Consider the following 25,017-nt stretch of genomic DNA (forward strand, 5'->3'; position numbering starts at 1 on the left):
CTGCCACAGCCACGAGCCCTCCCCACCAGGCCTTCACTACTGCATCCTCTGAGCTGTGAACTAGAAGAAATCTTTCCCTGTTTAAATGATTTCTATCGGCTACTCACATTGGCAAGAAGAGCACCCTCAGCCTCTTTGCTTCTTTTCTGTTGCATGACCCGTGTATTTTATTAACGGTCTCCTGGATGTGTGCGGGTCACAGTCTCCTGAATGCTGTCACAACCCCTGTCCATCACGATGCTTGCATCACACCTTGCTGCACTGTTTAAGCACCAGCATCTGGCTCCTGTGACTCAGGAACGTGATCATCTCTCATCCCTTCTAGAAGCAAGGAACTGAGTTCTCGGGCAGCACATCCCTAGCTCACAGACGGCACCTCTGCTGAGCCTCTCCACCATGGGGATCCCTTTCTGGTACATTTCTTGCCACTTTGGTCAATAGAAATCCCCAGGACTATACTTGGAGCTTGCTCAACACAGGGGAAGCTTTGTGTAACACACCCATTTTCACATACCTCATTTTTGAGCCTTTGGTTTTTTTTCTACCACAGCAGTTCTGGCTTTTCAGTCAGTATAGATAATAACCTTCAGCAATATTAGAAGCTGTCCTTGGAAATGCATTAGCATGTGTAAATGCAGTAGCCTTGTCGGGGTCTTGGTCCCTAGGGTGCCTTTATCAATATGCTATCTCTTACCCAACTTCACATTATGCCCTTAATAAATGCAACATTATCATCAGGTCCCTTCCAAATGGGTTGTAAGACCGAGTTACGTGGCTAGATCCCACAGCTGTTTGGGTGTACCACCACTTTCCTCCCTTGTCTGAACCAGTACTTCCCTGAACATGTCTGGTGGCCAGAAGAACTGGTAGAGATCAATCCTGAGAGTGCTTTGATTTGCAAGTCATAGATTTCTGCATTATTTTTATTACTTTAATGATGTGTATGCATGTGTGTCTGTGTGTAGGTATGTGCATGAGAGCTCAGATCCTCGGAGGCCATAAGAGGAAAGTAGATCCCCTAGACCTGGAGCTACAAGTGGTTGTTTGCTGAGAACCAAACCCAGGTCCTCTGCAAGAGCAGTGCATGCTCTTAACCACTGAGACATCTCTCCACCCCCCACCCCAACTCACGCCCCCCACCTTCCACCCCCCCCCCCCCCGCACTATTTTTAACCAAGGAAGAACCTTCAACAAACAAAAGTAGCGTGTTTGCTAACTTAGAGTTCATGGAAATTTGAACTTTAAAATTGCTTTCTTTTTCTCTCTCTTTTTTTTCATTCCTTGGCTTTTACAAGGCTCAGGGTCCTATATTTGAGCAGTTAAGGCTTAATTCTAACATGACAGACCCTCTTGGGTTGAGAATACAATCTTTTCTGGACCTCTAAAAACCTGGTTTGAGTTATGACCTAGATTGGGACCTTCAGGTTGTCCTCTCCCCTGTCACAGGGAGTAAGGGTTGGAGAATTCCCAATGAATTCCTCTGATGGTCCCAATATCTCTTACATTGCAAAGTCATCATGCAAGGCTGTTCGGTAGCTCACAGACTGCATGTGACAACCATTCCTTGTCACTGTTCTTATAACCTATACCTCCTTCCGGCGCTCACAAACCTTAAGATATTTGAGTGCATTCCCTGCTACCCATTCAGGCTGATAAAGTTTTAATGATTCTATTGCTACATAACGTCTCAGAATGTGGATGAGCTCAGTGCTCTGCATAGGACCACGAGGGCTGTCTTCCTGCCAGTTGGCCAGAGAATGATATAGTTCCCAAGTTGAATTTTCTTATCTGCTTTCTCAAACGACTCCTGATACCATGTGAGGTATTTCCCTAAGAAACATATTCTGAGATTACAATTCCTGTCTTGGAGAAAGTTCATGAGCAAACACACAGGAATGCCATCTGTGGAGAAGACGAGCAAGTTAAGATTCAGTAGGAGGAAAAGTTCAGTACGACGTTGCTGCAGGAGAGACCTCAACCGGTCTCCACGGAGCTCCTGAGATGGTCAAGGATGGATGAGCTCTTCAGAGTTGATCTAAGTTGAAGTAAGGTGGCCCATCTGAGTTTCCTTGGATTATCTGGCAATTTTCTTGGGAATAGAGGAAAATGTAAGTGAAGCAGCTCCACCAGGGCAAAGGTAGTTCCCTAGTGGGGACTCAGCAGCAAATTCTCCATAATCCGGACTATTTGCAGTTTGGGGAATAAATGACTTTGGTGAGTAATCACAGTCAGTGTTCTCTAAACACATCCCTGCCCTTCCTAGACCTGAAAAATGAATGTAAAGAAAGTAGAATTAATTTCCCTTAAACACAGCTCTTGGGCATTTTGGATTCATCTATTCAAATCCAGGTGATCACACATCTAAATCCTAGTCTTTTTTTATGAAGACTATTGTTCAGAACTACACCCGGTGTTTCTGGAAGTTCTCCCACTGATTCCAGGAAAATTTCAGCCTTGCTTACATTCTTTGCAGAGACACTTCGTAGCTCCTTTCTAAAAGGAAAGTAGAGCACTTCCCAACGTGGTCTGGAAATGGTAGATGCTGATGACCTCCATGGGCACATAGCTTCAGTCACTCATGTTTCAGGTCACGGCCAATCATAGCGCTAAGTACAAGGTATCCACCTGCCACTCCTACTCTATCCACCTTCTCCAAGCTTCAGAAAAAAAAATGAAAAGGGGGATCAACAAGGAAAAGAAGATAGGAATGAAGAGATGAAATCAGCATACCTTAAGAATTTGACATGTTAGAAACCTGTTTTTAGTGGCTTTTAAATTGCTGTGATAAGACACCACGACAAAGGCAATTTATAGAAAAATAAAGAGTTTATCGGGAGCTTTCAGTTTCAGGGGGTGAGTCCATGGCCAGCATGGCAGGGAGCATGGAAACAAGCAAGCAGGCATGCCACTGGCCTGCAGCTGAGAACTCACATTCTTATCCATAAGAGGGAGAGAGAGAGAGAGAGAGAGAGAGAGCCAACCTCAAAGATTGCCCCCAGTGAAACACCTCCTCCAACAAGGCCACACCCCCTAATCCTTCCCAAATAGTTCCACCAACTGGGGACCAAGTATTCAACTATAGGAACCTCTGGGGCCCATCTCATTCAAACCACCTCAGATGCTCAATAGAATCTCTCCAGTGTGTTTCTTCATCTGCTCCTCACAACCAGTGCAATAAGAATCTTTGCCAACTGTGGTAATGTACTGTGTCCCCCCAATATATTGTACACACTAATAAAGTTTACCTGAGGATCAGAGGAGAAATCCAGCCACTGTAATAAACATAGAAGTCAGGCAATGGTAGCATAAGCCTTTAATCCTAGCATTCAGGAGACAGAGATCCATCCTGATCTCTGTGAGTTCAAGGCCACACTGGGAACAGAGCCAGGCATGGTGGCACACGCCTTTAATTCCCAGCACTAGTTAACCATAAAGGTCTGGAGGTCTGTACAGACAGACAAGAAGTGATGTAGCTGGGCAGGAAGAGGAAGTGATGTAGCTGGGTGGAGAGAGGAAGTAAGAGGGCAGGGACAGAAAGGCATATAGGCGTGGGTATACAGGAAGTAGATCTCTTTGGAGGCTGAGGAATTGGTGAGGTGAGGTTGGCTGTGGCTTGTTCTATTCCTCTGATCTCTCAGTTTTAACCCCAATATCTAGCTTTGGGTTTTTTTTTTAATTAGTAAGACCATTTAGCAATTCGTCTTACAGCCAACTGATAAGGAAACTGAAGTGCAGGAGAGGTAGTCTCAGCAGTAGGATCCCCAGATGGTCACAGCCTTTTGGTACCCTGAGATAAAGTAGGAAAGCCAAAATTTGGCCCTACTCAAAGAACCTAGACTTCAGAGATGTATCTTTCATCTACTAAGACCAAGGAGTGTGAAATCAGAAAGGCTCCATAGCAGCCCCAAGCACTCTAGAAGAGACCTTACTAAAGAGGTAGCTTACTGTACTTAAGGTGAGGGTTCCTACCCACTGGAAGCACTGGCTTGGTTTGAATCTCCCTCCAGTATCAAAGGAGAGGCCCTGCAGGTGTTCCTACCCTGGACACCCAGATGTGGCATTACAAAGACGAAGCAAAGCAACTCAGATGCCAGCTTTCAAATACCAAATACGTCAGACTCATCACACAGGGAAACACGGATCGTATTCTGTTCAATGGATAATAAAACACAGTAAGAGCCAGGGAGGCGGCTCATTCTATAAAGCACCTGCCACCCAAGCATGCGGATCACTCCAGCCTTGTGGCTCCAGGTGAAGCCATCACCAAACACACAGGAAACTAACCGAGGGTGGCAGGGCACACACGTGGAATGTGGACAGCTGGGATATTTCTAGCTCTAATGAGGTGCCAGGCCTGACCTCCCTAATACCATGTGATTCCAATCTTCTCTGTGCAGCATTTGAGAGGGCAAACACCTAAGTCACTAAGCAACAGGAACTCAGGAGAGCAGTAGAAACAGAAAGATGGAAGCCGCCTCCATACAATGAGATGCCCAGAAGGATCCCAAGGTAGATTTGAAGAAAGCCTTTTTTGGAATTAAGCAAGACTTAAGGTAAATTTCAAATATCAGAACTCAGTATCCCTTATTCCAATTGCCTAAGATTACCAGAGAGAATGCTAGGCCCCTTTAAGACGTTAGGAGACACTAACTCCTTCCAGAGACCCGGTGAGGCAGGGACTTCGGAAAGCCTATAAATGGAGGAAGTCCTGTTTTCCCAGCAGAGCAGCCCAGAGTGCACCATATAATTCTCCAGACTTGACAAACTTCCATTAAAGGGGATGCCCACTGAGTGTGGGATTACAAAAAAAAAATTATAGATTTTCTAATAAATGCCTCAAACTGCCAGAAAGTATCTGGTTCTCCGGATTTTTTCCCACTTCGTGGCTGAAAATAAGCATGTTCACTGCTTTACAATTTCCCGAAATAATGACATTCTAGTGTAATGGCAAGCTCTGTGACAGGAAGTGATATGCTCTGACCGCAGTGCTCTCTAAAGCTCATGAATGATGGTTCAAGGTGGCCTCTGTCCATGGACAGAAACCCTAAGTAACTCACCACAGGGAATTCTTTAGCTAAGGAGTACTTGGACGTGTACTTTCCTGTAAGACTAAAAGAGAAACATCTGCCAAGCCCTAGGAGGTAGCTAGCCAAGCTCTTGAGTGCAGAGACTGGCCTTGAGCCACTGAACACGGCTCTGTTTTCCTCATTTAGGTAAACAGCCAACTACAGTATGCACTATAATTTCACGTTGGTTCCACAGAGAAGGAGATTTGGTTTTTGGTTTTGTTTTTTGTTTTTAAATAAATTGACAAAATAATCGGGGTTAAGACCTCATTACTATTTGCTCAAGTACAATTTTATGACTCTGAAATTGAAGCACAGCATATTCTAGAAAGTTATCTGGTGTGCCATAGAATCTAAACTTCCTGAATTCATTTGGCAATTATATAAATAAATGTTTTTGCCAATTATCTAGGAAGGTCTGATTTGTCTCATAGGGAAGCTCATCAGAACTACTATACACAAGTCATGTCCACAGAAAACCAGGCTGGAGGTGGGTGCATGCCTGCCATCCCAGCAAATGGGGCTGTGGTTGGGAGTGCAAGTCTGCAATCTCACCAAATGGGGCTGGGGTAGGGGTACATGCCTGTGAACCCAGTAAATGGGGTTGGGGTGGGGAACACACCTGCCATCCCAGCACTTGGGAGGGGTTTGAAGAAGTAGAATTACAAGTTTGAGGCATCCTGTGCAAATGGAGAAACCAAATGGAAGAGTAAAACTTTTACCCAGGTATGGATCCTGGGAACAAGGTGACCTCAGTGCAGCCTCCCTCCACCCTCAACACTCCCCCCACCCCTTGATTCCAGCTCTCTCTCTTCCTTGGTGATGTATTGTGTCCCCAGTATATTGTGAACCCTAATAAAGCTTATCTGAGGGTCAGAGGAAAAAGCCAGCCACTATAGTAAACATAGAGGTCAAGCAAAGATAGTGCATGCCTTTAATCCTATCACTTGGGAAGCAGAGATCCGTTTGGATCTCTGTGAGTTCAAGGCCACACTGGGAACAGAGCCAGGTGTGGTGGTACATACCTTTAATCCCAGGACTTGAGATCTCATGTCTTGCTTGGGAAAGACACACGCCTTTAATCTCAGGAAGTGATGGCAGGAAGCAAAAAGGTACATAAGGCATGAGGACCAGGAACTAGAGGCTTTTAAGTTTTTAGGCTTTTAGTAGCAGTTCAGCTGAGATCCATTCAGGTGAGGACTCGGAAGCTTCCACTCTGAGGATTCATGGAAACAAGATCAGCTGAGGAGTTGGCGAGGTGAGGTTGGCTGTGGCTTGTTCTGCTTTTCTGATCTTTCAGAATTCACCCCAATATCTGGCTCTGGAGTTTTTTTTTTTTTTATTAATAAAACCATTTAGCAATTTGTCTTTCACTCTTCCACCTGCTGGAACCCTTCAGATCTTCCATACCTTTTGGACAGCAGTGTCAGATGGTCCTAGGGCAAGGCACAAGCTAGGCAGTCTTGAGAACCACGGTCCAAGATGTTCTGCAGAGCAGAGGAGGGACCCGTGGTAAAGTCGATGAACATCAACCTCAGGAAAATCTACTGGGCTTGTGTCAGAGTTGCCTTGGTGCCCACAGGGATCTCATCAGGCAGACTGTACACCTCCAACCCTGAAAGAACAAAGAGGAAGACGGCTTCATGCTGAAGATCAGCAGAGGACAATAGTCCCAAAGACCAGGCTCTCATTACCTGCGGAGCTGCCACCACTTCCACTGTGTCAACAGCCAGATGTGAGTATAATAAAAAGCAAGGAAGCTGAAACCCATCAAGTCCCCTGGAGAACAGACTGACCAAGGGAAGCAGGACCAGGCAGAGAAACTGAATCCTAACCAAAGACTTTATCAAGTCCTACCGGTTGCCCCAGAGCAAAGATGGCCCACCTTACTGGAACTGGGGCCCGGAACCTGACCCTTGGCGTTAAGGGATCTGAACTCAAGCTCGGGCATGGCTGCCGCCCTTGCCTATTTGAGACCACAGAGTGATTCTTTCTGCCCTACTGGTCTTCTGGTATGAGTGTAATGAGATTTAACTACATCATTTCTTAGAGTGCCTTTTCTCTTAAGAACCGAGACCTCCATCAGTGCCTAGAAACACAGGGAGAGAAAGCGTAAGTTTCCCAAGAGTTGGTGTCTTAGAAGTAGGGTCAGTCTTATTTCCAGTCTTTGTTCTCTGGACTCGTGTTGCTCTCCTTGAGGGGTGTTACCATATGGAGAGATCAGCATTAGCCTCTGTGGATGGAAGGCTGAGCGTTAGCATTGGCAACAGTTTGACCAGCTGATGAGTGGTGGATGGCTCAGGCTGCTGGGCCTATGCACAGTCCCTAGCTCTGTCACGATGACTATTCCACTCACGTGGCTGTTGACTGAGTCAGCAATAGAGTGGCTGGTGTCAGAGGCTGCCTTACGGCAGATGGCATGTCTTTCTATATACTTGGTTATGTGGTTTCTTCTTCAAGGGACATTAACACATTAATTCAAAATACAAGGGCCTCTGACTTCATGCTCATTCCCATAGTTCTGTCATGTGTCTCCTTCCCTTAATTATCCAGGATTTCTCCTTCGAGGCATGTGACCAATCAGCTAAGATATTTACCATTCTGCACATATTTTTTCTTACCCAAGAGTTATATATGATACTCAAGTGTAGAAAATGCTGCTGCCAGAATCCAAACAGGCTTCTTAAGCCCCATATTTCCTTCTTACTGATGGGAGGTACATGATGCAATAGTCTTTGTGCTCTGGAGGACATCTGCTGAAGACCATTTTTTTTTTAATTTTATTTACCAATTTGCTGAGTCCTGAATTGTCCATAGGTTATATTTCTTCACTCTCTGAAGCCTCCAACTGCTCAATACAACTGTCACAACAGTCTAATTATCACAGAGGCACAATATATTGGCACAGTGAGTCAATGTGATATAGAATGGTCCATAGTTTGTGTCTCTTTACATTAAAGTATGTTTGTGATGTTAAGTTTGATTGTCAATGTGATTGTATGAAGAAATGCCTAAGGGATTAGTCAGGAACCAACCCAGATGTGTCTATGAAGAAGACGTGCCATAAATGTGGGCAACGCCTTTCCATTGGCTGGAACAAGGGGGAAAGGAGAAAACATGGAGTACACAGACATCTCCCTTTCTCAACTCCCTACCCTGACATGATATGAACTTTGCTGTACCACACTCTCCTGCCCATGAGAAATGAAACCTCTACACCATGACTACATCTACAGATGACTCCTCTCTTCTTGATGTTGTCAATATCGGGTGGAGGCAGCAGTAGAAACGTAGCAGATGCATGCCTAAGAGCAGAGGAAGTAGCACAGCCTGAAAGGGAAGCCACACAAATTTGCTCAGCCCAAGGTTCCTGAGATGCTTCTGGTTTCCTTCCCAATGGAAAGTGGTACAGAACAGAACACATACCAGATGGATTCCCTTCACAGAGGTTTTACGGAAGTGGTGGAGTCAAGGCTCTGGCCATTGTGTTCTTTTCTGAGAAGGGGTTGTACTGACACACCAAGTCTCTGTCTCCATGTGCAGTCCATAATTCATAGCTTCACAGTGCCAAGGGCTCCCCTTTCCATCAGTAGTCATGGTTTCTAAGGTCCTTCATTCTGAAGATCTAGCCTTTTCTTCAGCCAATGGCTTCTGAGTCTGAAACTCTAGCTCTACAGATTGAATAGGGACTGTGGTTTTTGGTGGGGCTGTCATCCTCTGGGTCATTGTATTAGTTACCCTTCTCACACCTTGCCAAAATACCTGGCGATGAGTAACTTAAAGGAGATGAGTTTACTTGGGCTCACAGTTCAAGGGGACACAAGCCATGGTGGTGAGGAGAGAAGGGCAGCTGGAGCAGGCAGCTGCTGGTCATACTGCGTCCATAGCCAGGAAGTGTTTCGTCACAGCAGTAGAAAGCACCGACTAATGGCATTGGTTAGCGATGAGGTTGTGGTGAGCCTGTAAAAGCATGTCTGGGACAATAGGTTGCATCCAACCCTTTTTATAGCCCATAAGGCAGGCTCCAGAACTTTAAACTGGGATGTCATTTAGTCAGGTCCTAATTGCTGCATTGCTTGAGTTACACTTATATATACATGTGTGTGTGTGTGTGTGTGTGTGTGTGTGTGTGTGTGTGTGTGTATAGATAGATAGATAGATAGATAGATAGATACATACATACATACATACATACATACATACACATATGTATAGATATACATTCTGGTCTGACTCAACAAATCTTTTAAAGTGATGGAATCCTTTCCTGTTTTGGTTCTGATTTGGTAGTGTCAGCATTAACATGATGTCTAACTGGATCCTGAGTAACACAAGGCAATCTCAGTCCAGTTACCATTTCTAAGATGGCTCTCTTCCTGTGATGCCTATTTGATGAACGTTTGTCATATTTTAATAAAATTTAAGGTTTTCATTTTCACACCTTTCATGTTCTGTGTGTGACTGTGGTTTATGCACATTTGTGTGTTTGCTGCATGTGTGTATGCCTATGCAAGCATGTGCAGAGACCAGAGGAGGATGTTGATGCCCTACTCGGTCATTCTTCTTTTTACTCCTTTGAGACATGGTCATAAAGTTCCAGCAATCCTCCTGTCTCTGCCTTTCCCCACCTCAGCAGTGGAGTTATTGTTTATTGTTACGTGCACAGACACACTCAGCTTTTTATGTTGGTGCTGGGATCACATCTCAGGTCCTCACGCCTATCCAACAAGCATTCTTATCTATGGAGCATCTCTCCAGCCCCCATTTTTAATACTTTAATGTCTTTGAATCAAGATGTGTCTTGAAGTCACTGCCAACCTTATCAGTCTTGAAATGTTACTGTACCTTGCAAACTGTCTTAATTTTCTATGACTGCTGTGACAGTTGACACAAACTGTACCTTAAAGCAATACAAATGGATTACAGTTCAGAGTTCCAGAAGTCTAAAGTGGGTCTCACTGGGCTAAGTCAAGGCATTGGCCAGGCTAGGTTACTTTGCGGTGGTTCTAGGGTTGAATTAGCTTCCTTTCCAGCTCAGAATCTGAAAGCTACCCTCTTTCTTGGCCTTATTTTCCTCACTCCTCCTCCATCTTCACAGCCAGAAACAGAAGGTTAAATTTCACACTGATCTCTCTGACCCCTTAGTCTGTCCCCTCGTCTGCATTTAAGGATCCATCTGCTCACAATGGCCATGCAGATAACCAAGGTTAATCTCAGTGGTTTGGGTCAGCTGGTTGGCAACTTTAATCCTGTCTTCAACTATAATTCCCTTCTGGCACACAGCTAGGCTATTCACAGATTCCAAGGATTAGGAAGCGGGTGTCTGGGGTGGGGTGGGGCATTACTCAGCTGACCACACACACATCTAAAAACTTACAAAACTGATGGCTTGGAGAAGGCTCATTCGATAAAGTGTCTGCCATACACACATGAAGATCTGAACTCCAATTCCCAGTATTCATGTAAAAAACAGGGGACTATATCAAGTGCTGTCACAGTTCTAGGTAGGCAGACATGAGTGGATCCCTGGAGTTCACTGGTCAGCAATTCTGGCCAAATTGATGAGCTCCAATTTGAGTGAGAGACCCTGTCTCAAAAATAAGGTGAAGAAAGATTTGAGAAGACACTTCCTATCAACACATCAACTCATCAACTCTCTCTGTCTCTGTCTCTGTCTCTGTCTCTGTCTCTCTCTCTCTCTCTGTCTCTCTCTCTCTCTCTCTGTCTGTCTCTCTCTCTCTCCCTCTCCCTCCCTCCCTCCCTCCCTCCCTCCCTCCCTCCCTCCCTCCCTCTCTCTCTCTTAAGGAACTGGTATCAGAAGTCTGGACGGAGAACCTGACAGTATTAGAGCATCATTAAGAACATTCCACATTTCCAAGGCCCTGGATGTAAGAGAAGATCACATGACTATTAATCATGATTTGCAGACTTGGACTCCAAGCCAAGATGATGGTATCTTCAGCTGAAGCAGAGCATGTACGTCTAGCCGGTCTTAATAACTCATACTAAAATACAATAGGAAACATATAGAAATAGACACCAATAGCTCTACTTAGTTAAGGACAGAATTTTGCTTTGTACCCTTTGGTGACCGTGCAGTTAACATTAAAGTTGAGGTTGTAAGCATCATGTACTTATGCTCCATACTACAAGCTGTGCCTCTAAGCTGCATAACAGCTACAGCCAAACCATGGAAGGCAATATGAGCATGAGTTTATAGGTCGGGCTTGAGTGGACACAAGGCTAAGGTAGCAACAGGAAGAGAGAAAAGATACACTAGTATTTCAATTTATTCTTTCCTGTAGTGAAAAAGCAGATGATTCTGACGGCTCTTTCTCGGTCTGCCTACTCTGACCACTCCAAGGGTGTCTGTGCTGTGCGTGTGAGGCAGGGGTTGGCACATCTGTGTTCTGACTGGGGGACAAAGAAGGGGAGCTCTGGGGAGAGGGGCTTGTGTTAAGTGTAAATATAAACAGGGCAATGCTATATCACAGTCCAATAAAATGCAAGGCAAATCACAAAAGGAGACCAGCATCACCTCAACAGCTTGGGAGTTGAAAAGCCCCTCTTTCATAAATTTGGATCAACCCTAAGATCCGTAAGGAACTGTTTAGATAGTAAAAATACAAAGTACCCAAGTTCTTTACAGAAGAAAACCGAAGGCTTTAAATTATTTGCTATTACAAAAAAAAAGGATGAAAACTTAGAAAATAAACCCTCCATCCGAAAATTTTCAAAAGAGAAATAATGAATAAGCCTAAAGAAACCAGGAAGCCAGACTTAACAGAAAGAAGCAAAAATTGGTAAATAAGCCACCAAAGGCATAGACTTTATTATAAAGGACCACTTATTGAGAAGACTTGAACACATTTTTTTTAAAACTTAAAAACCTTTTTTTTTCTGAGACAGGGTTTCTCTGGATAGCTTTGGAGCCTTTCCTGGAACTCACTCTGTAGCCCAGGCTGGCCTTGAACTCACAGAGATCTGCCTGCCTCTGCCTCCTGAGTGCTGGAATTAAAGGCTTGGGCCACAACCACCCAGCTTAAAAACATTTTTAAAAGCCGATTAAAGGTAAAGGGAGGTACACAAAAAAGGAGGCATATAAATAAACTCAGAAATAGGATGAAAATTTATGAGGATTCTACAATTAGCTTCAAGGAAAATAAATATAAGAGGCTAGAGGACAGAGATAACCTCCCCTAGCCAGATGTAAGTCACCAACACTGAGCTGAGGAAGGGCAGTTTTGAAAACGTGGCTCACCAGAGAAGAGGCTTGTACTGCCCGGACATCAACAAAGAATGCCATTTTACACAGCTATTAAACGGTCACCACTGTAAATTTATTTAGATGAGTCCAGATGGAAAGTACTGGAAGGTATTCCATACAGCAAACACCATCTTTAACTTAAACTTTCAGAAGACATTCATTAAAAAACTATAGATTATCTCACTATGACAATGGGCACAAGTACTCAAATTTAAAAATCAGCAAAAACAGAATCAAAATGAGTCAAATGTCAAATATGTTATGCCTGAGGGTAGTTTGTGGAAGGTGGCTTAATACCTATCTGCATAATTCTTTTCATTAGTAGATTTGAGTTGAAATTGTAAATATCTGACTTATTTTAATTCAGTATTCACCTGTAATTGTAAAAAAATGCCACAGATACCAGTACTATAAGAAAACAACAAAAAGAAAGAAAGAGAGACAGAGACAGAGAGAGGAAGGAAGGAAGGAAGGAAGGAAAAGAAAGAAAGAAAGAAAGAAAGAAAGAAAGAAAGAAAGAAAGAAAGAAAGAAAGAAAGAAAGAAAGAAAGAAAGAAAAAGAAAGAAAGAAAGAAAGAAAGAAAGAAAGAAAATACCCTACAACACAGGCTGCTTCTTTAAAAAAGAAAAAGAAAAAATCAGGTACATGCACTTTCCTAAAAAGCAAAATGTTGAAAACACCTTACTTAAAATTAACAATTTAGAAGTTTATGCCCCGTGTATTCACTGTTTGTTAATGGACCCAACTTTCAAGAAAAATGTTAAACATAAACACTGGATAAGAAGATATAGAGCTGTGTCTTTTCTATTGGTAACATAAAAACTTACCTCCTCACATTCATGTTTGCCTAGCATGATGGTAGCCGCATGAAATCCCAGCTCTTAGGAAGAGGAGGAAGGAGGATCTTGGGTTCAAGTCTGGACTGGGTTACATAGTGAGCTGTTGTGGAATATTATTTTAAGGTATGTTACATTTGTTTATGCTCTGGAACATTTGTTTAATGATGCAAAGATGTGTTGCGTTCTTTTATGTTGCATTTGTAACTCTGTGAAGCTGTGTTACTTTGCCTGTTTAAAACACCTGATTGGTCTAATGAGAGTTGAACGTCCAATAGCAAGGCAGGAGAAAGGATAGGTGGGGCTGGCAGGCAGAGAGAGTAAGCAGAAGGAGACATCTGGGAGGAAAAAGAAGAAGAAGGAATAAGAGAAGGGGGAGGAGGGCTTCAAGGGCACCCACCCAGCTACACAGCAAGCTGTGGATTAAGAGTGAAAGTAAGATTTATAGAAGTAACTAAACAGGAAAAGCCCAGAGGAAAAAGGTAGACGGGATAATTTAAGGAAGCTGGCTAGAAACAAGCCAAGCTAAGGCCAGACATTTATAATTAAGAATAAACCTCCGTGTGTGTGTGTGTGTGTGTGTGTGTGTGTGTGTGTGTGTGTGTGTGTGATTTATTTGGGAGCTGGGTGGCGGCCCTCCAAAAGAGCAAAAACAAACAACTACAGTGAACTTCAGGACAACCTAGGTTGTATAGTGAGACCCTATCTCATTTCATACGTGTACGTGTGTGTGTGTGTGTGTGTGTGTGTGTGTGTATGTGTATATGTGTGCAGTGTGTGTACGTGTGTGAGTATAAAATAATAACAAATTTTGAGAGCTAACAAAACTGTAAAAGTTTATAAAGTAAGTACACAATATCAGTATATTCTCTTCACTGAGGTACTTAGAAATACAAAGTGGGAATCATTGTACTTATCAAGCAACAAATAGCTAAAATTCCCATGGATGACATAGCAGCCATATGAATGGAGATTAACAACACTATGGAGAGGATATAAACTGAGACCTGGGAAGGGAAAGAACATCGTAGGTTCTCGGCTTGACTGCTAGACTTCATGAAAATGTCACTTATATTAAGGTGATTAAACTCCAACAAGGAATTATTTTTTTGCTTTGTGTTTTATTTTTGAGGAGATGAAAGAAGTCTGAATGATTTTAAATTAAATAATTTTCAGATATGATGTTAAAACATCTGCAGCAGAATTTGGGAAGCAACAGAGAAACAATAGACAGAAAACAGAGATAATACAAGAAGGGTCTGTTTGTGATAAAGGGGGCCTCACAAGCTGTTAATAGACGACAATGTAATAAGCATGGACAAATAGACAATTTCAAGTAGACATGCATTTCTAGCAAACATATTGTTTAACCAACCAGAAAATTTGCTTAGAGTGGAGAAAATGCAGACTCAAATAACAATTCAATTTCACTTTGCTAGGCTGGCAAAACCCAGAGAATATAAACATTCCTCCTGCAGCAGAGAAACAGGCAAGAGGTACCTGTAGATGGTGCTGAGGGTGAAAGTTCTATGTTATAGTGCATTTGGGAAGCAATATTGCAACTTCTACAAAAATGTAAAACGCATCCAATAGTCTTTGACTCTAATCTCAACATCTTGGAATCCATCCTACAGGAGTAAAAAACACTGCCAGGAAGTGAAAGCATGTGCATAGTGTTGGTTGAAGAAGTACTGGGGCCGGGGTGGTGGGGGACAGAATCAGAGTTGTTAAACACGTTATGAACTGTTCACAGCGTGAAATACTAAGCAGCCATTAAAAAATTAAGTGGAAACTAATGTATATAAGATAATTTGTTAGGATTATCTGAGCATATAAAATCATGCTTTGATCTATCTAAATATGTCTGTACACACTTGTAAACAGATGGGAAAAACAAAAAGGCAGACACCATTTTGTTAACCACAGTCACTGAGGTGATGGAGGGAAAGTGAGAAGGAAATGGAATGTGGAGGCAAAGGAGACAGAGATAAGAAAAAAAAATCAGATTTCACTTAAAAACGTGAACTATGATCAAACTGTACATTTATATAAAGTTATTCACCAGCATGTACATACAGAATTTTTACAATAGGAAAATGTTAATGTCGGTTATTGGATTGTGATTGAAAAAACATGCAACTGAACTCCAACCCAAGGGAAGGGTACCGCCGTAGAGCAGTAGCAGTCGCTATGGAGACCTGCACAGGACACCAGCCCAGAGCAGGAGCAGTCGCTATGGAGACCTGCGAAGTATTTCTGCAGAGCTGTTCTCACAGGTCCCACATGGACAATCACAGCAAATATGCTAAACAGTAAAGTTTAAAGAGAATTGGCCATTTTATGTGCTGTGTTGACACATTTAATAGTGTCGTTGTACCTAATGTGAATTTACATTAAAGCCATATAACCTTATGCCATCCAGGCCATCGATCTTAGTTGACTTTGGTGCTGTAGTTTCCAAAGGACTAATAGTATAAAAGTAGATTTGTGATGCTGCTGCTCAAAATGATGAGTGTCTACAAGCAAATGTAACGGGCTGCCTTTTAAAAGGAGAGATGTGTGTGTGTGTGTGTGTGTGTGTGTGTGTGTGTGTATGTGTGTGTGTGTGTGTGTGTGTGTGTGTGTATGTTTGCGATGGTGTGGTGCATACTGTATTTGCATCCACTGTCACCTTTTAAAATGTCACTTTTATGAGTTAATTTTTCATAGTGATTCTAAAAGGATCGGCAAATCTCACCTCCTATAAAAGGGAAGGGTGTGTTTATCAACAATTCAGGGTGTTTTCCGTTCTGGAGTTGACCTTTTTCCTCCATTCCATTCTATGTATTCAGAAAACTGTAGTGAATTTTTTTGTTAGAATGGAGAAATGAAAGAAAATGGAATTTGGGGATAAATCATGTTTTTCCATCGTTTATGAATTAAGTTTCAAAAACATTTGAAGTATAAAGTCCCAAAGCAACTTCGTGGGCCTCAGTGCATTCCAACAACTGGTACCAGAGTTTAAAGCACATTTAGGATTTATTTCTCACAGCACCCTTGCTTCTAGTCAGCCAAGTTGTGTGGTCCCTCTTAAAGTCCGCCCTCAAGCTCGAATATTCTTTCCTCACATGGAGAAGCTTCCAGACTCCTTCCAGTAGAGGACTGATTTTTGCCCTTACCATCTCTCTACAACTACTCCTCAGCTTAGCTGTGAGGCACTGGGGGCCCCAGCCAGGGCCTGGACACTTGGGCACCTTTAGTGTGTGACTCTGCCCATGTCTCCAGGTGCCTTCTTAATAACACTGTTACTCCTTATGCACCTCTGCGCTCCTGCTCATTCTCAAGCAATCTTTGTAAGTCTCATCTCCACACTAATCTGTGTTCCCGCAAGCCTAGCTCTAGTTCTAGCTCTGGTGATTTCTTATCCATACAGTGCATTTAACGCCTCCCCCCAACCTCCATCAAAGACATTTATCTCCCTCTCTGTGGACAGCAGCTTCAAATCACTCTCTAATAACCCCACGTGGTCACACACTATCCAGAATGAGATCTCAATGAAACCACTGGCACAATCCTTTTAGTTCTGAAATATTTTAGGATAGAGTGTAAGTAATTAATTTAACCATCGGTGCTGGTTAATTGAGGCATGCATCTTTGTTTCCCTTAGGTTTTTATTTTATGCTCAAATGCGTTGGGAAATTGGTAGTTCCTGATTGGTGTTTAATGGACAAAGTGGAGAACAGACACACAAAAACAATCTCCGGCAAGTGCTTCTGAAATCACAAAGTAACCAGCACAGGCCTGGGAGAGGCCTGCAAGGACCCACGTGATTCCGCTGCCAGCACAGCTGTTGAAGGCTAATCACTGGACTTGTTCATAATTAACTGACATCTTGAATCACCCACAAGTATCTCCGTATCAAAAGTTCCCCTATAACAGTGGCTCTCAACCTTCCTAATGCTGCGACCCTTTAATACAGTTCCTCATGTTGTGGTGACCCCAACCATGAAACTATTTTCATTGCTACTTCGTAACTGTAATTTTGCTACTGTTATGAATCATAATGTAAAATATCTGTGTTTTCCGATGGTCTTAGGTGAAAGGGTCATTTGCCCCCAAAGAGGTCGTGACTCCCAGGTTGAGAACCACTGAACCATAACAAAATGTTTGGCAATGTAAAGAATATAGTTAGAGTTGAATCAAGGATAAATACTCTGAAGCATACTCCCTGGGGTCCCAAACGGAAATCCTCCAACAGTCAGTGTCAGAGAACCTCAAAATGCATGGGGTGGGAGGCCTGATTTGGAAAGCAAGTGCAAGAAAGTTAAATTATATATGAACACTCACCATTGATGAAAAGTCACGATAAAACACGCAGAATATGAACTGTGGGGCATAGAAGGACTAGCAGTGACATGACCTTTGGTGCACTGTATTCCTGTCTCTGTCCTGTGACTCTACTGTAAGACCTTATTCACTCATCGAAGCTCACCGGGATTGGATCGCAAAGACAAATGAAAAATCCAAGCCAATTTTTAATACAACTGTTTTCACGTTTTTTAAAGAAAGCGGATCAGAATTGTAATCAACGCACAGGCACTCACAATGAAGGGAAGTCCAGCTGGCTACTGGATTGATATCTGCCCCTCCCCACAAGCATGGGACGTGGACTTTAAGAACTTAAAACCACTGAGGCCAAGGCCTAAGACCATCTGTAATGTGAATCTGTTAAGAGAAAACTCCTGTTATGTTAAGCTGGAGTTTCTTTCTTGGCCGATTATTCTAACAGCTACTCATGTGAGTGCTTCCCGTTTTCCCCTGTGCCAGGTTAGTTCAAAGTGCAGAACCAAAGCTTTACAGAAACAGGTAACAGTGAGCGAACCCTGCATCTCCAATTACCCAGCAGAAGATCGCTTTCCCAGGCACAAGGGAGTCAACCACCCAGTGATTCTGATGTGTCTTAGATGGGCAGAAATAGCCTAAATTTCAGCACTGAAATTTTAATGTCCTGAAACATTAATAGTTACAAATGAGTTGTGGCCGGGTGGTGGTGGCACACGCCTTTAATCCCAGCACTCGGGAGGCAGAGGCAGGCTGATCTCTGTGAGTTCGAGGCCAGCCTGGTCTACAGAACAAGATCCAGGAAAGGCTCCAAAACTACACAGAGAAGCCCTGTCTCGAAAAAACAAAACAAACAAACAAAACAAATGAGTTTTACTTAAGTACAGACACACACAGAGAAATGACATTAAGCAAATTTTTATTACATTTCTAGTGTTCCTTAGGAAGGAGGTGATGTTTTAGAAGTCTTAATAGCAGGCTGACTATTTTTACACAGGCAGAGTTCCCGACCAAGCACACAAACCTAAAAATCAACAGCTGTTATGGTTGAAGCAAATGTTTCTGATTTGAAGGAAGAAAGAAGTCATAGGTTAGAAAGCACAGGAGGAGCTCAGACTCCAGACTGAGCCCAGGACAGCCATGTCTCCTCTTCTGTGTGGTCGAGACCTTGTAACCCTCAGTGAATCCAAACAGGGCCTGGCTGTCTCATGGTCTCACTTCTCCCAGCAGATAGCCAAGCCTTTCTCGTTCATTGAAGAGCATTAATATTTGTCACATCTGGGGAACAGGCTAACGATTCTACACTGCTGTCCCCTCAGACGCCTTCACACTCTTTGAGAGGCCATAGGGGACTCGGGTCCGATAACTTGATGCTGCATTCTGGCTCCTGTGCCAGGTTAGTTCAAAGTGTAGAAACTAAAATGTTCTAGAACTGGGTAACAGTGAGCAAGCCCTGTGGACCAAAGCAAGTAGCTCAACGGTAACTCAGCATCAGTGTCCTGTCAGAGAAAAGGAAATGATCCATCCCAACCTTCCTTATTGTAGCATGTCCAGGCCGGCTTCCCTCTCGAGGTAATTAAATACGGTAGCTGTAGTGCACTGTGAGACGGCCCAGGACAGCGTTTAGTGGAAAGTCAGAGGTCCTGAAAGTTGTCTTCTGCCCACCGATGCTGGACCAAGCATAACAGCAGAATACAAAATAGCTTGAGGCAATGTCTCCACTCTCCTGGGTGGCCTGTCATCTTCCAGTTCAATGTAGTCCGCTGGTATTACCAATCTCCCAGCTCAAACGGCATCTTATCAAGGAGTTCTGTTTATTTTAAAGAAACATCCTCCTTCTCCTGCCTCACATTCCTCATGGTGCTTTAGCCTCACCTGAATGTGTGGCTTGTTGATTTGTGAATTGCCTGTCTCTGTGGCAAGAGCTTGGAGGACAGGGGCTTTGCCTTGCTCAATCTGAAACCACCTCCTGGTACCCAGTGCATCTTCGATGATTATTTCTTGAACAAATTTGGTTCTCAAAAGCATAAATTATTTCTGACCCAGCAGTGATCTGGAAATATCAGAAGGTCCATGCCCCTTCCAAATGTCTCGTGACTCCATCTGGCTGAGGCTCAAACCGACGATGAGGAAGGAGGGTTCCAGGAATGCTTCTTGCTCAGTGCGGTGGCCATCTTTGTCTGGCTTCATATTTCTTTTTTTTGTTTGAGTGTCAGATATCCTAATTTTGAGTATTTGGTATTTTTTGCTTAATAAATGCTAAGGAGTGATGACTTTGACTGTGTAGAAAATACACAGTACTCTTAATTTTTGGCCTTGAAGACTACCTTCATACAAGTCGATAGAGATCATTTATGCCTTCCAGAAGTCTGTGTTCTCAAGAGAATTGAAGAGAACATGAAGATGTGATTATGATTTTAAATTTTTAAATGGGATTTAAAACACTTCTATTGTTTAATTACTGTTATTTAAAATCTGCATAAGTTTGTTATGGCAACTATATAAACAGTAATACCTGGATAATACCTAAGAAAGCAGAATTTTGTCTGAAGTACTTAGAATTCTTGCTTTGAATTGTTATTGCACCCTGATGGTTAAATAACGAACTTTAAAATTAACAATCACCATTATATGCCCATTCAATGTATACACTCCCTGTCAATTAGAGCATATTTCTCTAACAAGTAGAATCATAAAAGGAATTAAAATATATTGTGTCCCACTTAAAACTGGCTATATTGGATTGCAATTAGGAGACTATTGACCTGCACATTGAGTGCACTTGGTTTTAACTCTAGGTCGGTCATTTCTTCAAGTCAATGTCCAGATTTTAATGGATAATTGAAGATTTCAAGGCACATAATCATAAACTGATTAATCGTGGCTGACAGGGTCCCTGCTGCTAAAGTCTGGATCAATGTCAAAGTCACTCACATTGCAAAATGTGCTGGGAGAGCAGTTTCCTCTAGTTAAGTACTTCCTGCCCCTCCTTTGCCTCTCTTTTAAATTCCCATAAGCCTTTACCAAAAGGCCCTGCCTGATTCTGAAGACGAGATTCTTTAAATGTCCAGCCGTTTACAGAGTGAACTGTATGAAAAGTGCCGGACGCCATGGCCTTAGCCTTCATTGAACGACTCTATCCAGTGAATTCTAAAACTATCTTCTGGGCAGGATCTCAAGGAAGAGGCCACCATAAGAGTCCAGAAAAGAGAGTAAGACATGAATGGATTCCACATTTTGTACTATTCAGCAGTAGGAGTGTAACTGTGATTACAGCAGTCGAGGATTATTGATATGTAGCATGTGTGTCCACATGCTATGCAATCTTTTCGAATGAGAAGTATACTATCGAATGGTTATGAGGATACACTTTCGATTTCATTTTCAATCTATGCTCATTAGCAATAGTGGAAGCTAAATCTTATTTGAGTAAAAACGAATTTCCATATGCAGACAGAATGAATCAATTTGTACTGCAGGTAAAATTCTAGGAGATAAACATACATTTATTCTAAGTAAGTAGAAAGCAACATATTATACTGTCTGGGGAGGAATACCTGAAATTTCATACTTTTGAGTGCCTTAATTCTTTTTATATTTACCAAAAAAGTCACACACCAAAAATGCTATTTTAAAATCAAAGAAATCTGTTCTGCATCTCATTTTACTATTTAATAGAGCAGCTGAAAAATGACTTAAAGATGTGGCCATATGGTGTGAAAATCCAGAATCAAGGAAAGAATGAGATACTGTAAACACGTAAAAAGCAGTAAAAGGAGTCTGCTCTGAGCTCCGTTAATGAGAAGCCGGTGATGGGGGTGTCTTTTATTGATCACATTTGAGGACATTGACTCACTGGTGTTTTCCAAAACACAATTCTGCATCTCAAAGTGTTTGAGAGATTCAAGGAAGTCTCTCCCTCATCCTGGAATTGTTTGCACAGAAAGCTCCATAGAATAAATTACCGAGTCTTGCAGCACAGCTCAATTAACTGAATGAAGCCGGGAGAGAAGAAGCTCCAATCTGGTAGCCACAGAACCTGGCATAATTTTCGTTTGAAGAGTTTACAAGCGGATTGGGGCATTTAAACGACAGCCTGAATTTGGGAGTTAAGATAACAGGAAGAGGCAGGGGGAGCTCAGACTAACACTTTGCCCCCACAGATGTCTCCATGGGAAGTGAAGTGCTCGAAACCCAAGGCATTTCATGAGGAAGTCTGTCTTCATGAGGAATTCTGATGTCTCCACTACTTTCCCCCATCTTCGCAGACACAATGAGCCAGACTTTCTGTTCCCGAAGAGTTCCAAATGTTTTTTTTTTTTTTCCTTTAATGGTGCTTCAGAAATGTAACCCAGCTTCATGTAACAAAACCTCACATCACTTGATAAATGATTAAATCTTCCAGGCCTAGAGAGTTGTCTAGAGCTACTCAATGCTCAGGCTTGGATCTCATAGCTGTACCTTAATTTATTCAATAAAGATTTCCAGGTCGGGCGGCAGTGGCGCACACCTTTAATCCCAGCACTCGGGAGGCAGAGCCAGGCAGATCTCTGTGAGTTCCAGGCCAGCCTGGTCTACAGAGGGAGATCCAGGACAGCACCAAAACTACACAGAGAAACCTTGTCTCAAAAGAGCAAAAAAAAAAAAAAGAAATTAAAAAAAAAATTCCTAGGACATCACTGGACTCAGCATAGGGAATAAAACCATCTCTTTCCAAGAGCTCTTAGCCCAGTGGGGGAAAGAACCCTTATAAGCAGTTTTTTTTTTTAAATGAGTGATCTACCCCAGCCAAGCTCCAGAAGTTCTTCTGAGAACTGCCACTAGGGAGTTGCTATAGGTTCTGCTGGGTGAGCAGGTACCTGTTTCCTAAGAGCAACGTTTGCTTTTTTTTTTTTTTTTTTTTTTTTTTTTTTTTTTGGTAAAAAATGTAGTTGTTTTCAAGGCATTGAGACATTTTCTTCCCTTCTGTTAAAGTCAAATGTGACTCTTCCCCGCCCCCCCATTCCTCACAATTGCAGTGTGGGGTTGGTAGAGAGAGATGGGGGGATTCCCTGAGGGTGACTGACAGAACAAGGAACTTCCGACTCTCTGTCCTTTGGTTGCCCCAAACCACTTGGTGACAGGGCAACAAGAAGTTAGGAATGATGTTGACAATCTCAGGGTTTGCTTACACATTAGCAACTGACTGTCTCCCTCAACCAAACACAATCCCGCAGTCAGGGGCTGTGGAAGCAAAGAAAACCACAACTTAAATCCTGAAAGCCTCATGTCAGAGCAATAGAGTCTTCTAACAAATAGACGGCATCCTCAGTAGCAAGTGTTGAAAACACGGGATGAGAGGAAGGTGGGGGAGCAGGCCTGTGGCGGGTCCTGCAGAAGCAAAGACCCTTGCAACAGCTAAGATGAAATCTTGACACACCGACTGAGATCACGAGGCCTCCTTCTGGTCCAGTGTCCCCTCCTGCCTCGGGCAATCTGGCCACATTCCAACAGCCGTGCCTTCGTGGTCCTCCCTGGGAGTAAAACAAAGAAGGCCATTCATCACAGTTTTCAACAACTGGTTTCTCTTCTACGTTTGAAAGAAAAACTTGGCAATCATAAAGCTGAGGGCTTTTTTTTTTTTTATTTTTATGTATTTTCTTCTTAGTGTCAAAATAAACTAGAAAAAAAAAAGAGAAAGAAAAAGGCCAATGGAAAGAAAAGGAAAACAGGGGAAATGCTTTAGAACTCAGTGGCCACACACTGCCGCTCGACAGATACCAAACCATGGAATGTGTTGCTCCCAAGTTCGCCAATCCAAAGGGCCAGCCAGATCCTCTCTGCTTCTGTAAGATGGGGCTACTTGGGGAAACTCAAATAGGCTCCCAGTGTTAACTGTGCTGAATATTTACTTTAATCCAAGTGACATTTCCCAGATGGTGTCATCCAGAAAACCTCCTCTGCAATGGGGAGTAGAAGGGAATTCAGTTGGGCATTCCAGGGGAAATTGAACACAGGTGCTCCCCCATTTTAAGATGATTCGGTTTATGAAAATATAGAACTAGGAAAGCAGCACGTGGATGGCATGAATACTCCTCTGCACGGGCATCTGATACCTGCCCTAGGTACCAGGGATCCCTCATGAAAGTAGGATACACAGAACATCATCACATCATGCTGTCAGTAACAACCCCAGAGTTCCTGGTTGTTAATTACACTCTCTACAGTTCCCAGACTTCCCCTCTGCCCAGCCAAAGGAAAGGTAAGACGGTGTTTACACGAAAAGGCTGCTCTGAGGTGCCTCTGAGAGTTATCAGCCTATGGCAACTAGCTCAATGAACACTCACAGGATCCTGTCAATACAATAGACAGCTTCCTCCACGGATACATGGGTATGAGGACAGCACGCACTTTAGAAACTAAATAAAAGTGTACTGCGGACAATGGAAGAGAGGCCAGGCATAGTGGAACCTATCCCCTAAGCTTGTTTGCTCGTAGGGGACTTCTCAGAGGCAATAGCATCACCGTTGCTACAGGAATTAGAGAGCAATCCGCAGACTCAGCACATCAGAAAGGACAGACTGAGCTGGATGCTGGTCCTGTAACTTACAGGTGGGAACGCCTGGACTCCACTAACCTCGGCCGCTGTGTCTGTAGGGTGGAAACCACATCTGCCTCCAAGGGATGCTGCCAGGACTAAGGCAGTGTGTGTGTGTGTGTGTGTGTGTGTGTGTGTGTGTGTGTGTGTGTGTGTGTCTGTCTGTCTGTCTGTCTGTGTATGTCTGTGTGTGTCTGTCTGTGTGTGTGTCTGTGTGTGTGTGTCTGTGTGTCTGTCTGTGTATGTCTGTGTGTGTGTGTGTGTGTGTGTGTGTGTGTGTGTGTGTGTGTGAGATGCACCCATTGTGAACACAGGTCAGACCCAGCTCTGTGAGATCTGAAGCTTGTACAATTTTGAGCACCATCTTCAAGAAAAACCATGCAAAACTGTGTTCGTAAATGAACTTAGAACAAGTAAGTCATGAGAAATTACTCTTTTCTAGCATTTATTAATTTGTGTGTGTGTGTATGTGGACACCTGTGTGAGATGTGTGCTCCAGGTCATGAGGATTGGCAGAAAATGCCTTTACCCACTCAGCCACAATCACACTTAAACTCTGAAAATGGTATCACTATTCAAATAATTTTTTAAATAACAAAAATTATAGTATCTGGGTACTCTTCTACACGTATTTTGTCGTGGCACACTTCGATCGAAATTCAAAGGGCTATGCTTTCCTACTTTATCATTGTCATTTTAAGGGACTACAAAGCCCACTCATCTTTCCTTCAGGACAGTTGATAGATACCTCGACCTAGGTATTTATTATTGTTTTTCTTTTTGTGAGATGAGGTCTCACTATGTAGCCCTGGCTGGCCTTGAACTCATAGACATCTGCCTGGTTCTGCCTCCTCCACGCTGGGACTTAGTTGTTATTGTTTGAGATGTGAAACTCCCAAAGCACAACTTCCCACCCCAATTGCTTGCTCTTTGTGGTTTTCCCAGAGGTT

The sequence above is a fragment of the Peromyscus californicus genome, unplaced genomic scaffold, assembly GCF_007827085.1.
Source record: "Peromyscus californicus insignis strain IS unplaced genomic scaffold, ASM782708v3 Scaffold_21__1_contigs__length_65335640, whole genome shotgun sequence".
NCBI lineage: Eukaryota > Metazoa > Chordata > Mammalia > Rodentia > Cricetidae > Peromyscus > Peromyscus californicus.